This window comes from Dermochelys coriacea, chromosome 28 (assembly GCF_009764565.3).
Source record: "Dermochelys coriacea isolate rDerCor1 chromosome 28, rDerCor1.pri.v4, whole genome shotgun sequence".
NCBI lineage: Eukaryota > Metazoa > Chordata > Testudines > Dermochelyidae > Dermochelys > Dermochelys coriacea.
Genome location: NC_050095.1, coordinates 6,108,616 through 6,121,771, shown reverse-complemented (window position 1 = coordinate 6,121,771; position 13,156 = coordinate 6,108,616). Strand labels below are relative to the sequence as shown.

Below are 13,156 nucleotides of genomic sequence, written 5' to 3'. Positions count from 1 at the left end.
CGTGCCATTAAAACCCAAAGAAAAAATGTAGAATTAAAAATTCCAAATTAAAAACCACAGTAAAAAACTTGGGAAGTGCAGTAGCAGAAACACAGAGGTTATTGCTCAAGCTACTAGCAACTATTGACTTGTAATTATTTTCAATGATTATTTGCTATTAAAATGTTTCAGAGTAGCAGTCGTGTTAGTCTGTATTCGCAAAAAAGAAAAGGAGGACTTGTGGCACCTTAGAGACTAACAAATTTATTTGAGCATAAGCTTTCCTGAGCTACATCTCACTTCATCGGATGCACGCAGTGGAAGTGAGCTGTAGCTCACGAAAGCTTATGCTCAAATAAATTTGTTCGTCTCTAAGGTGCCACAAGTCCTCCTTTTCTTTTTAAGATGCATCGACATTCTGCCACTGCTGTAATTAAACCACTGTTGCATGTCCACACTATGCTCCTTGTGTTGGTGGAGAGCATCCACATGAGCAGCTCTTGCATTGACACAGAGAGCAGTGTGCTGTAAGTCACTGTCCCACTGTGAAACTGGCCTCAGGGTGCTTTGGGAAGGGTTTGCCATGCCTCATGGGGCAGGTAGAGTGTCACATGATGATGGTTTCTCAATCCCATCATTTCATGGGCATCCTACGAGCTTGCCAGATGCTTTTCAACTACCCTGGTAACCTCCAACCCATCCATCTCTGTCAGAAAGCCTGGATCCTGCTCTGTTGTGCAGTATTGTGCTGTGCGTTATGAACACAAGGCAATACGAGGAGCCAACAGGGGGATATTCAGCTGGGGGGTACTTTGAAGGAGCATATTAACACCGAGCCACAGGAATGTGGGTAGCTGTAGTGTGCGGAGCCTGGCATTGTTTGCTTGCACCGTGCTATGAACCTTGTAATGATTGCTGTGTGTGTCTGAAAAGTAAGACATTTTAAATAACTTTTTAAAGTAGCACTCGGTAACATGACCAAACGGACATTGCTGAACCCTAATACAAGAAGCCCACAGAAGTTGTTGGGGATGAGGAATGTGTGTGTGAGACAGACAGACAGAGTGTGTTTTGGGTGAGCGTGTGTGCACGGAGTGTGTGTGTGTCTGTGTGTGTGCGTTAGGGATGAGTGAGTCCTACACTTAGGAAGGAAGAATCCCATGCACCGCTACAAGCTGGGGACCGACTGGCTAAGCAGCCTGCAGAAAAGGACCTGGGGATTACAGTGGATGAGAAGCTGGATACGAGTCAGCAGTGTGCCCTTGTAGCTAGGAAGGCCAATGGCTTATTGGGCTGTATTATTAGAAGCATTGCCAGCAGATTGAGGGAAGTGATTATTCCCACTCTACTGGTGAGGCCTCACCTAGAGTACTGCATCCAGTTTTGGTCCCCCCACTGCAGAAGGGATGTGAACAATTGGAGAGAGTCCAGCAGAGGGCAATGAAAATGATCAGGGGGCTGGGGCACATGATTTACGCAGAGAGGCTGAGGGAACTGGGCTTATTTAGTCTGCAGAAGAGAAGAGCAAGGGGGGGATTTGATAGCTGCTTTTCAACTACCTGAAGGGGGGATCCAAAGAGGATGGATCTAGACCGTTCTCAGTGGTGGTAGATGACAGAACAAGGAGCAATGGTCTCAAGTTGAAGTGGGGGAGGTTTAAGTTGGATATTAGGAAACACTATTTCACTAGGAGGGTGGTGAAGCTCTGGAATGGGTTCCCTAGGGAGGTGGTGGAATCTCCTTCCTTAGAGGTTTTTAAAGCCCAGTTTGACAAAGCCCTGGCTAGGATGATTTAATTGGGGTTGGTCCTGCTTTGAGCAGGGGGCTGGACTAGATGACCTCGTGAGGTCTCTTCCAACCCTAATCTTCTATGAGTCTACTGTCTTGAAGTATAACACTCACCAGCCTGACCACTTGTTCAGACAGCAGCCGATGCTGCAAAAAGCTCCATGCCTCTTGCTGAGGTGGTTTTATTTTCTCGGCAAAGCAGGAGAGTTAAATCAGTGAGAGGGAGCATTGCAGTGTGTACCCCTCCACTGTTTTGTTGACCAAAGCTACCTTTGGTCAACAAAGCTGCGCAGTGCAGATAAGGCCGAAGTGGATGTAATTTAAGTCAATTTAATTTTGTAGTGTAGACTTGCCCTCACACAGAGCTCTTCATCGGGTCTCGGAAATGCAGTCTGAGCGTTACAGCTAAATGCGAGGTGAAATAGATTGTTTATTATAAGTAATTAGCATTCCCTTCTTCCCAGCTTTGCCCCTGCCCTGTCAGGGTTACCAATCCCCCTTCGAGTCTGGCCTGCAGAGCCTCCTGGCTGAGGAGTCTCCTGGTGCTGGGCCCACTGCCCAGGGTTCCCCCTCACTCTCCCCAGCTGCTCACGACACCCGGCCCCGGGCTGCTCCAGCCCCCAGCTCCAGCTCCAGCTCCCTGGGCTGCTTCTCTGGCTCCTCTGGCTCTGGTTGCAGCAGCTCTGCTCCCAGGACACGTCTGCTCTGCCAGCTGCTTCTGTGACTCTGCTCCCAGCGCTGACCTGCTTCCTGGGCTGCTTTTCTGGCCCCTCTGGCTCTGGTTGCTGCAGCTCTGCTCCCAGGGCAAGTCTGCTCTGCCGGCTGCTTCTGTGACTCTGCTTCCAGCACTGACCTGCTTCCTGGGCTGCGTCTCTGGCCCCTCTGGCTCTGGTTGCTGCAGCTCTGCTCCCAGAACACGTCTGCTCTCTCTGGGCTGTGCCTCTGGCTTTGAGGCTGAAGCTCTGCTCCCAGGACAGGGTCTGCTCTTTCTGGGCTGCTTTTCTGGTCCCTCTGGATCTGGCACAGCTCTGCTCCCCAGCTCAGCTTGGGCTCCTGCTTTCTCCTTAGCTTGGCCCCACTCTGTCTGACTCAGGCAAATCCAGCTCACCCGGAGGATGGGACCTCCCTGGCCTTCTGACTCCCTCATTAGCCTGCCCGCCCGTCATTCAGGCTGACCTGGAGCATTGGCCTCTCCCCATGTTCCTGGGACTGTCAGTCTCAGGGTCCTAATTTCCCATCGACCCTTCCCCTTTGAGTACTAGGAGCTACCCAACCAAAATACCCCACTGAATGTTAGTAAGGGGGCAACAGTCCCCGTACATTAGCATAAAACTTAGGTCTGCCCTGGCCATGAATTAAGCCCAGACCTGCGGGATGGGAGACAAGAATTGTCCCACTGAATCACAGGTGTGCAAATAGAAAAAGTGACCTGTGCACTACGGGCCCTACCCACAGCTAGAGCCACTCTCTGCGCACAGGGGTGTGACTGATACTCCCAGGAGCTCTCTGCTTCTGGTCAGAATGGAATTCTTTGGAAATTAAGTCATTAATGATATAATGATTAATGGGTTCAAGTTACATGTGTCCTGTGGCTTTAAGGGATTGGAGTAATGGTAAAGAGGTTAAAGGACGCAGAGCTGGGTAGCTGGGTGTGGTCCCTCAAAAGTTGTTATGCTCTGGTGAGACCGAGCAGGTGTGGGGATTGTGCAAGGTGTGGTGCTTTCCTGCACCTATAAGTTTAATAAACCCCATTTTGAAAGCACCCATGGCTGGGAGTGTAACAAGAGCTCTTTGAACTAGGGTGTGTCCTTCATAATCCTCAAGAAACTAGCTCCAACAATCCTTGAGCACAGGGAGTATAGCTCAGTGGTAGAGCATTTGACTGCAGATCAAGAGGTCCCTGGTTCAAATCCAGGTGCTCCCTGGGCACTTGTTCTTTTTTTCATGGAAATACATTTTCATCGCCATCTCCAGTACGTTCAGGAATTCCACTGAATGGGGGGGCTTGAAATGAATTTAAACACTTAACATTTCCTATGCAAATGTGTCAAACTTCACAAACCTGTCCATCCGCTGAAATCAATTCCAGTCCTCTGAGGCTCTAGTTTGTGTTTTCATCCATTAAACAAAGGTATAATATGATGTACACTGGCAGGTCCTTGTTCTCCAGGAGCTATGCTGTGCAGAAAAACAAGAACCACATGCAGTTGGGGCTGAAGAGTCTGACGAGCAAAGGCACCTTGGTGCAGGCTAAAGTCACAATCACCTTCGCTCCTTCACATTCAGCCAGCAGCAGCTGGGCCCTCAGGACAAGGCATGAGAAGAATCCAGTGGCTCTGAGCAGGAAAATAGCCACCAAGAAGCTGGTCAGAGCTGCCAGGATCCCCAGAAAGGCCGCCATGCCCAGGGCCAGAAATAGCCCTAAGAAAGCGGTGGCTGCAGCAGCGACCAAAATGGCAGAGAAAAACCCCCAAAAGGTCAAAGCTGCCACACCCCAGAAGGTGGTCAACATCCCACCTAAAACCAAGTCAGGAGAGAGCCAGGCCAAAGCCAACCTCAAAGCCAGGGCTAAGAAGGTGGCCCTGAGAAAGAAGGGAAGAGATTTCCATGGGGATAACTTCTGCTCCCCAAATCCTTTTTTAAAAATCACCACGGACCTCCCAGAAAGAGCCAGGTCCCCCAGGACAAACCACCCCATGGGGAGTAAAGCAAGATGGTGGCAATGGGGTGTGTGTGAGGAGGGTGTTTCTCTTCCAGAGGGGAAGTGCTGTGTTTTGTGAAGCACCTTCCAGATGAGTGAAACACTGACTAGGTAGCTGCCCATAACTCCTACGTGAGTTTGTGATCTGCTTCTTCTGTCTAAGAGGGACACTCGCTATTTGAGGTATGTGCGATACCTCTGTGAGGATGATAGGTTAGAAAAGGCTGGATTCAATGAAAGATAAGACCATAGGAGGGGAAGGTGAACGGCAGCCCCACACAGGGTCATACTCAGATACGGAGCTGCACTTTCACTTCCCCTTCATTTTCCATCACTCATTCCCTAACAGACCCTCCACACACACACACACACACACACACACACACACACACACACACAGTCATACCTCCTCTCCCTCTCTCACACATACTCCATTGGATGCAGCCTCTCGGTGACTCCCCGAGATGGGGGCTTGTCTCTGCATCTCCCCAGCCGGGAAGGAGAGAGGCTGAAGGGCCAAAGGAGACAGGTGGGGCTAGACAGGAATGGAAGAGACACTTCCTCCTTCCTCTTCTTAAAAGACACTCATCCTTAATCTCATCCTTGAAAAGTTCCAGCACTGGGTGGGCTCAAACCACCTGCCTTCCCACAAGCAGCTGGTGGGAGGAAGCGGTTTTATCACAGAAGGATGACCAGCTGTTGCTGTCTTCCTGGGGACTTGAACATGGATTTGTTGTAGCTCACTCACCCCCCTTCCACCACCACAAGGCAACACCACCTAAATGTGGGTGCCAGTGGTGCAACTGGTTAGCACACAGTACTTAGAGAGCAGTGCTGGGGGGAGCAGTGGTGAGTTCAAGCTCCACCTGGAGCGCTAGCTTTCTTTAAGCAAATGGCTTCTGCCATTTAGCTTGTCCCATGGAAAATACAATTCCAGCTCAGGTTTCAGACGAGTAGCCGTGTTAGTCTGTATCAGCAAAAAACAATGAGGAGTCTGTTAGGGGGATTATTCCTTCACCCACTCACTTCCCTGGTCCTTCTCACATGACCAAAGAGCAACAATACCTGAAGTCCAAAGGTGCAAACAATTCAATGTTTATTGGGGTGAACTTCCAGCAAGCATGATTCCAGTTTCCTTGCTTAGTGTCTCCCTTCCCAGCTCTGACACCACAGAGCCTTACCTGTGTCCCTCTTCCCATTCCTGCCCTTTACCAAACATGATTCCAATTTCCCACCCCCACAATTCCTGATTGACTGCAGACTATATAGTAAACTTGAGCTCTGCCTAGCCATACCCCAACCAATCATTTTCCTGAAATTTAACTAACCACACCTAATATATTGCAACATGATATTTAACCAATTATATCCTACCACCTTAATTAGTTTACACCCAGCAAAATTAATTATACAGCAGACAGAACAATCGCAGAACCAGACAGAGATTATACAGACGAACAATAGGGAAATGGGGACTACAATGATAGAAAACACAGAAGTAAGAATTTCACATCCCAGCTATTGATAAGTGAGTTCTTGCCAGACAGGATGCTATCAAACTAAGTTTCCTTTTACATCTTCTAGGCACTTCCCTTTCTCTGGAGGTGAGAGGCCTTATCAGGACAGGATTGATCCTAACAGCCCCATTCACCTGATTTCAATGCGACCAGCCTGGAACGTGAGGATGCGACCCGCCCGCCCCGCAGCACACAGCTGCCTCGGCTGCCCAGCCAAAGGCCTATACAGTCAGGACAGTGATTTTGATTCTCTCCTCTATAACTAGCTAAGTGACAAGAACACACCCAAACTCTTAGAGTATAGGCCTTAGAGAGAGGCCTGAACATCTACATCCCAACAAGTCCTTGTGGCACCTTAGAGACTAACAAATTATTTGAGCATAAGCTTCGTGAGCTACAGCTCACTTCATCGGATGCATCAGATAATTGCTTATGCTTATGCTTATGCTCAGATAAAATTTGTTAGTCTCTAAGGTGCCACCATACTCCTTTTTCTTTTTTTGAAAAGAAGGGAGTTGCCCTTACCAAGTCGGGGGTCAGTGCTAACGAGACAATTCAAATTAAAGTGGAAGTGGGCCTGTCCCGGACCAGGCTGTAAAAGAGTAAAAAAACCCACTGTGGCCGTTACGAGTCCGAACAAAACAGGAGGGTGTACTGGGGCCATAGCTGGCTTGAATAGCGGAGTCCTAATGTCGGGGGGGGGGGGGTTGTGTCTGTGTTAGGAGCCCCCATGGCTGGCAGAAGTCAGGTCTGGGCATGGACACAGGGCTGTACGGAAGGAGGCGCACCGTGTCTACAGGCCAAATCAGCATCGCGTTGGTTTTCCCCATGAACTTTCCCCGTTGCTGGCTGGTGATGAACGCCTCAGGGAGCTCCGTAGGGCTCCATCGTGCCTGGGGGCAGAGCATACGCACCAGGCCTGGCTCTGCAACACGTCAGTTCTCTTTTGGGCGAAGTTCTGCTCAGTCCCTCGATGCCGAAATATCTCCGTAGCGAACCCAGATGGCTGCCTCCCCTGGCTGGAACAGACGTTCAGGCTTCCACCATGGAAGCGGGTTCAGCCTCGCCTGCGGGAGGCTAGCTCCCTCTCCTGCCTCCTCCCCACTCCTCCCCGGCCCATGCCCCCGCCCATTCTCACACCTGCTCCGACCAGGCTCCACCCCCACGCCTCCCAGGCTCCGCCCCCTCCCCTTCTCCGGCCCCCCCAAAACATCACTCAATGCATCCTCGTCTCCTCCTTCCCCAATCCCACCTGAGCCCCCCCCCCCCCCCACCACCTGCCGCTCACCATGTCCCTCCTCTCCTCCCCCCGCACAGCCCCTGCAGCCCCCAGGGACACAGTGAGCGGTGGGGGGGGGGCCTTGCAAGGGAGTGGGGTGGATGTGAGGAGGGACAGGGTGGACGGGGGGCTGAGCGGGGGAGGGGACAGAGGAGGGGAGGGCTGCGGCGGGCAGGGGGCTGAGCGGGGGAGGAGGTGGAGAAGCAGGAAATGGGAAGGGATTTAACAGATGCAGTTGTAAAATTTTAGATAGGTAAGGGGGCTGTCGGAGGGATGGGGAGAGCGGGGGGTGACCCAGGCTGGGGCAGGGTGGGAGGAGTCACATGGAGGGTCATGGGGGGAGCTCACGTTCCCCCCCCCCTTGTGTCCCTCCCATGAGTGCAGTACAGGCAGAAATGATTTCTACTTGCACCACTGGAGATGGGAGAAGAATAAGAGGAGCAACATGAATGTCATCAGATTTCAGATCTTTGCTTTAACTACTAGGCCACCTTGACTGATGTCCTGCTGTCGTTTACTGTTTCTAAGGTCTCTGCGCCTGTAACCTTTCCCCCGTTCACTGACTGGCTGGGCACAGGAGGTCTGTACTATTGAAAAAGACTAAGTGACAGGAACAAGACTCCCAAATCCTCCAGGTGCGGGGAGCCAAGGTTACTCTTCACATTCTGTAGATGGTAAATTTCCAGGTCTGGTTAGATAGTCGTAGGCAGCAGAAGAACTCTGGTTTCAATGTAGCTATTGCAGCAAAGGGAAAAACCCCTCCTGTCTACTCCAAAATGCTGTAGCAGTGTCAGCAGCTTGACCAGACCTAGCTCCCGTTCACACTCGCGAATGCTCGGACACTAACGACACTCTAGTGCATCCGTAGTTGGCAGGATCTGAACCTGCGGGGAAACCCCAATGGATTTCTAGTCCATCGCCTTAACCACTCGGCCACAACTACTTGATGTAGGTTTATTCCACTACCCAATGATTCTGTTCTCACTGAATTATCACTTCAAATTGTTTGTTCAGACCAGCTTCCCCAGCACACACATGGCTGTGCATTAGTGTAAGCGTGTCTATGCCTGAACAGCAAGAATTCCTGCCCATTTCCCTTCCTGCTGGAGCGTGATTAGAGTGTGTTTGTGTCCATGACATTGCTGTAGATTGTTATTCATTCCCCGCGTCGACAATTCAGACAGTCCCTTTCCTATTCAAATCTCCAGCGCATCATTCCAATAGCCGGGGTCAGGATTTCTCTGGGGCACTGACATGTTTCAGGGGGCTGGTGCGTGAACTCAGCCTTGCATTCCATCCATCATGTTTCATGGACTAACAACAGCCGCCTAAAGAAAGAGCCGAGCCGATATCTCACTATCAGGGACGCAGGTGGCCACGTCCCCTCTGTCTGATAATTGCCCTTACAGGAGAGAAGGTTTGATGGTATTGAATGACCAGGGAGGTTTTGCTGTTCATGGATCTGTGCAAAGGAAATTGTGTCTCTGTGTGAAATTGAGGCAGGACATGAAACACCCACATGGTGACCAATGCCCTTAAGAATGTGGGTGAAGGACTGGGGCTGAGAAATGATTTAACAGGGGTTTCTATCAATTTATTGGCCTGATTAAAAGTTATGGCTAAAAGGCAGCCACTGTTGTTAGTACTGGTACCTGTGTAGGGACATCCCGGTGGGTGTCAACTCCATTGCATTAACCAGGGGTAGTCGATTCTTTTTATCAAGATCCAAATTTCTTGGTCAAGGTCTAGACTCCAGAGAAAACAATACACTGATGATAATGAGAAGTATAGAAAAGGATTTTGCAGTCACGATGGGCATAACAATTATGATTGTGTCGTGTTTCATTCCTTAGATCTGTCACCTCCGCCTTTCCCTTTAGCCTTGTAGTTGACCAAGGGTAAAACTAAACATCTGTTCAGATACAAGGGACTGTTTGTGTTCATTCCTGCGAGCTACACAGGGGTTTGATGTTGCTGCTTTCAATCCTCTGGCTCTGCCAGAATAAGGAACAATTCAGGCTGTCTCTGAACTGAAGGAGGGAGATGATTTTTTGACGGGGAGAGGGAGGCCACCTCTTAAAGGTGTTTGTCTGGCTGGCAGCCCTTGTTTCCAGGTCTCTCCTGAAGGAAGAAAATTTCAATGCAAAATACCAAAACTTTTAACAGAGAGGAGGGAAAGGCGATGGCCTCATGGTGAGGCCAGTATAAACCACAACATGGTTCTTTTATGTGGGATGACTCTGAACACTGACTGATCTCCACTCCCTTGTACTTGAAGAGATGTTGAGTTTTGCACTTGAGAAACTACAAAGCTGAAGCAATGTTATGGATGGTGACACTAGGACTAGCTGGCTGTATTTCAAGGAATCCCTGTTGAGGTTACAGGGACAAACCATCCCGATGAGTCGAAAGAATAGTAAATATGGCAGGCGACCAGCTTGGCTTAATGGTGAAATCCTAGCGGATCTTAAACATAAAAAAGAAGCTTACAAGAAGTGGAAGGTTGGACATATGACCAGGGAAGAGTATAAAAATATTGCTCGGGCATGTAGGAAAGATATCAGGAGGGCCAAATCGCACCTGGAGCTGCAGCTAGCAAGAGATGTCAAGAGTACAAGAAGGGTTTCTTCAGGTATGTTGGCAACAAGAAGAAAGCCAAGGAAAGTGTGGGCCCCTTACTGAATGAGGGAGGCAAGCTAGTGACAGAGGATGTGGAAAAAGCTAATGTACTCAATGCTTTTTTTTGCCTCTGTTTTCACTAACAAGGTCAGCTCCCAGACTGCTGTGCTGGGCAACACAAAATGGGGAAGAGATGGCCAGCCCTCTGTAGAGATAGAGGTGGTTAGGGACTATTTAGAAAAGCTGGACGTGCACAAGTCCATGGGGCCGGACGAATTGCATCCGAGAGTGCTGAAGGAATTGGCGGCTGTGATTGCAGAGCCCTTGGCCATTATCTTTGAAAACTCGTGGCGAACGGGGGAAGTCCCGGATGACTGGAAAAAGGCTAATGTAGTGCCCATCTTTAAAAAAGGGAAGAAGGAGGATCCTGGGAACTACAGGCCAGTCAGCCTCACCTCAGTCCCTGGAAAAATCATGGAGCAGGTCCTCAAAGAATCAATCCTGAAGCACTTAGAGGAGAGGAAAGTGATCAGGAACAGTCAGCATGGATTCACCAAGGGAAGGTCATGCCTGACTAATCTAATCGCCTTTTATGATGAGATTACTGGTTCTGTGGATGAAGGGAAAGCAGTGGATTATTGTTTCTTGACTTTAGCAAAGCCTTTTGACACGGTCTCCCACAGCATTCTTGTCAGCAAGTTAAGGAAGTATGGGCTGGATGAATGCACTATAAGGTGGGTAGAAAGCTGGCTAGATTGTCGGGCTCAACGGGTAGTGATCAATGGCTCCATGTCTAGTTGGCTGCCGGTGTCAAGTGGAGTGCCCCAGGGGTCGGTCCTGGGGCCCGTTTTGTTCAATATCTTCATAAATGATCTGGAGGATGGTGTGGATTGCACTCTCAGCAAATTTGCGGATGATACTAAACTGGGAGGAGTGGTAGATACGCTGGAGGGGAGGGATAGGATACAGAAGGACCTAGACAATTGGAGGATTGGGCCAAAAGGAAATCTAATGAGGTTCAATAAGGATAAGTGCAGGGTCCTGCACTTAGGATGGAAGAATCCAATGCACCGCTACAGACTAGGGACCGAATGGCTCGGCAGCAGTTCTGCGGAAAAGGACCTAGGGTGGACAGTGGACGAGAAGCTGGATATGAGTCAGCAGTGTGCCCTGTTGCCAAGAAGGCCAATGGCCTTCTTGGGATGTATAAGTAGGGGCATAGCGAGCAGATCGAGGGACGTGATCGTTCCCCTCTATTCGACACTGGTGAGGCCTCATCTGGAGTACTGTGTCCAGTTTTGGGCCCCACACTACAGGAAGGATGTGGATAAATTGGAAAGAGTACAACGAAGGGGCAACGAAAATGATTAGGGGTCTAGAGCACATGACTTATGAGGAGAGGCTGAGGGAGCTGGGATTGTTTAGTCTGCAGAAGAGAGAATGAGGGGGGATTTGATAGCTGCTTTCAACTACCTGAAAGGGGGTTTCAAAGAGGATGGCTCTAGACTGTTCTCAATGGTAGCAGATGACAGAACGAGGAGTAATGGTCTCAAGTTGCAATGGGGGAGGTTTAGATTGGATATAGGAAAAACTTTTTCACTAAGAGGGTGGTGAAACACTGGAATGCGTTACTAGGGAGGTGGTAGAATCTCCTTCCTTAGAGGTTTTTTAAGGTCAGGCTTGACAAAGCCCTGGCTGGGATGATTTAACTGGGACTTGGTCCTGCTTTGAGCAGGGGGTTGGACTAGATGACCTTCTGGGGTCCCTTCCAACCCTGATATTCTATGATTCTATGATTCTATGATTCAAGGGTTATTTTATGTTGCAAAAAATGTTAAAAAACACTTAGCTTAAACTTGAGCTGCCTGTTCTTAAAGGCTGGTTTCCCCAGGTCAGCTCCAATAGTTTTTCTAGAAATGCCCTGGGTTTTCTCATGCCTCGGTGTAAACTAAAGGGAGTCGTCCCTTGCTGCCCTTAGCTCCAGGCTGATTTTTCCGGGGAGGGGGTGGAATCGACTCGTTTGCTGTTGAGAAGGAAGCCAGGCCAGTTCTCAGGGAACGAGAACTTCCAGCATCTTCCCAGCCCAACCCAGCAGGCTGCCCTGCCCCAGCCTCTGTTCCTCTGGGGGCCCTGCGTGTTTGACTCTAGAGCGTGGAGGGGGCAGGAGGTGAGGCCAGCAGACAGCCTGTGATGGGCAGATGCTAGGAGCAAAGCACCAGAGGCCTGTACTGGCTCCCTCCTCAGCTGCAAACAATCAATTCCCCCCCCACCCCTGAGATATCAGCCTGGAGCTAAGGGCAGCACCCACTGTAGGTTTCTCTTTTTGCTCCTAGTGGGGTCAGCAGGGACCTGGGGGTGTTTCTAGCAGAGCACTTGGAACTGAATTGGGGAACCAGCTTTTAATAACAGGCAGCTCACGTTCAGACTAATTTTGTTACAATTTTATTTATAATATAAAAGAATTCATTAGTAAATGGCAGCAATTACTGGAACTCTTTTCTCATAGTGTTCCCGGCCACAGAAAGAAATGGCTTTTTGGCTTTTCATGATGCAGGAGTCAGGTTCGTTCACTGTTCAGAATCCATGTGCACAGGAGCAGCCTATTGTGTTTCATTTCTTAGGTTCTGGTGCCATCGTGTGGCCGTTTCCTGTCCCTCTTTTCCGTGCAAAGCGCTGGTAACAATATTTCCTTGGCAGGGTGTGTGTGTGTGAGAAGGCTGCATTCATGTACTGAACAATCACTAGCAAGTGACAGAAAATCACCCGTCCGATGAGGTCTCCGTCCCTCTCAAAAATCATCTTCCTTCTTCCGTTAAGGGACATCCTGGATCTTTTCTTATCTCTGCAGAGCCCAACGGTTGGAATCCATCCAAGCTGTGGCATGAAAACCTGCTCTGTCTTAATTTGCTACTGCCTGGGGTACATATGTATCAATTGCAACCTCTAAATGACCAGTGAGGTCATTGAAACATGATTTATTTTGCAGCTTCCTTTACTGTTCTCACAATGGAGCATCCTGACACTGATACTTCTGCCCAAGTGACCTGTGGGTTGGATTCATGGTAGTGGGACAGGGGATCATTTAAACTCTTCATTTCCTTAGGGTTCGCCTTCAATATACTTTGATGCTGGAGCCATCTCTGACCATTACAGTTCATCAACACGGCAGGCAAGGACAGTCAGCAAGTCACTTGTCCCGTTGCCTTGACAGAGAGAGGTTTCTGATCAAAGGGAGGGTAGATTCCAGCCAGCTCCTGGGGTAATATCTCATTG

The 13,156-nt window shown here is 49.6% G+C and overlaps 1 protein-coding gene and 2 non-coding genes across 3 annotated transcripts in view; 2 read left to right on the top strand and 1 right to left on the bottom strand.

Annotated features, from left to right (window-relative positions):
- The window catches only part of LOC119849388 (zinc finger protein OZF-like), an 875,044-nt gene that overhangs the window by 92,593 nt on the left and 769,295 nt on the right, over positions 1-13,156 (top strand). The window lies entirely within an intron of this gene.
- On the top strand, positions 3,620-3,691 carry TRNAC-GCA. Its single transcript has one exon. It is a non-coding gene; the product is annotated as a tRNA-Cys (tRNA).
- TRNAS-AGA lies at positions 8,128-8,207 on the bottom strand. Its single transcript has one exon. It is a non-coding gene; the product is annotated as a tRNA-Ser (tRNA).